Source organism: Centruroides sculpturatus, unplaced genomic scaffold, assembly GCF_000671375.1.
Source record: "Centruroides sculpturatus isolate CEXI.00-Female unplaced genomic scaffold, Cexi_2.0 scaffold870, whole genome shotgun sequence".
Classification (NCBI taxonomy): Eukaryota; Metazoa; Arthropoda; class Arachnida; order Scorpiones; family Buthidae; genus Centruroides; species Centruroides sculpturatus.
Window position 1 is genome coordinate 361,276 of NW_019385310.1, and position 1,950 is coordinate 363,225.

Sequence of the window (1,950 nt, forward strand, 5' to 3'; positions counted from 1 at the left end):
GAAGAAGGGCTGTACGTAAATAAATCAGACACTGAACAAAATTGATATAGAAACAATATATTTCTGAGGTACAATTACATTTCCTAATTGGCTGATGGGCAAACTGAGCTCCTTTCTAGCACAATACAAAGAACTTTCATGAACAGAATAACTTCAACATTGCAAACTACACTAAATCACACAACACGACAGTAAGAAATTACTAAATTAGAACTACTACAATCTATTTACATGGACGGCGATGGCTGACTGCTCTTCATGATGTCCTTCCTTATATGCGGGGCTAATACCACTTCCACGTGGTCCTCTCTCTCCTTCCTAAGAATAGGATTACTTAACGTTCCAGAATTCCTTATTATGTTTGAAACACCATAACAGTAAATAATCTCACCTACCAATTATTATCCTTGACATCTTTCTACAATTCAACACTACTCTTCTGATTAATACTGTCTCTGTACCAATGCAGTCGGATTCCTTTTTTCTTATGATTCACCCATTTTTCAGCTCTGAGTCCCCTTAATGTGTTAGGGTCTCTTGTTCTACTTCCCTTCTTCTATGGCACACCCAAATACTTTTTTCAGTGCCGATTGGGATGAGACCCAGTGGAAAAAAAAGATCTCTACTACACGTGGTCTCTCCATTTATATATCCCACCACAGACATGATGTGGTTGTGGTACCACACATCAGTGCTAAGGGGCCAATTGCTGGCATGCACCACTACACCACAAAATGTGATACGCATCACGAAAAAGCTACAGTGAAACCCGATAAGCGACAATACGAAATGAATTTACAATAAAATTTGATACACGATGACGTGACAATCTTTTATATATATATATATATACAAATGACAATATTAACATATGATTAGTGATAATCACTACAGTATTAATTGTCTGTATAATAAAAAATATTATTTCATCAATTTTTAACTTTCAGTTTTTTAGACGTTTTCTTGTAGCTTACAAAATATCTTATTGAATTCTTCACCTGAAAGTTAGCCTGAGTACCTTGAGTTAACTTGAAGATACACATTTAACACAGTAGAAAATGTTTGCTTTCTCATAATTTTTGTGCTGGAAATTTGTTTAGTTTGCCTTGTTTATAACTAAATTATTTATGATGGAAAATAATCTAATTCATTAGAATCAAGATATATATTCTGTAACAACAATATTAAATAAAACTATTTGATATCTTAGGAAACATTTTTATTCTAGAGTTCTTGGATTCTAACTACTATGGGAGCGAAAAGATTCCAGCATTGGCAAAAATGAGTGTCTGAAAAAACTCTAACACTTGTTAATATATGAATCTGTGCATAAAAATAGAAAACCTGTGATAAAACTTCATAATTTATAGTTAATGAAGAAATAAATTTATTCCCATTAAAGAGTCATGAAACCTTTTATTGTTTAATACTTTATACACAGCTTCAGATTTATAGTATATCTAGCAATAAACTATTACAAATGTATTGTACATTTTTCTTTTGTTTTTATATTTTAAACTGTTTTTCTAGGTTTGATAAATCTTCTGGTAAATCTAACAAATATTTAGAAAATTTGCTATTTTAAATTATCTATAACAGGGGTGGCCAACCTGCGGCTCGCGAGCCACATGTGGCTCTTTGAAGGATTATTTGTGGCTCTCGATAAATGTACCCAAGTTCCCTTTTCATTTTTGTGTTGTTATATTTTAAAAAATTATTATTGTTCCGTATGTGTTTCAAAATGTCTTTTAAATTACTAACAACAAATATGAAAGACTAAGTGCAACGTTGTAACAAATTTCATTTCTGTCCAAGTTAAGAATGGTATGACTCATCGAAAACTGCGCGAACGAACATAAGCAGTGGCGTAATCGTCCGTTATCAACCGACTCCAGACCGATTTTGAATTTGTAAACTGTCATTGCAACGGACAGTTGACATTGTGCTCTG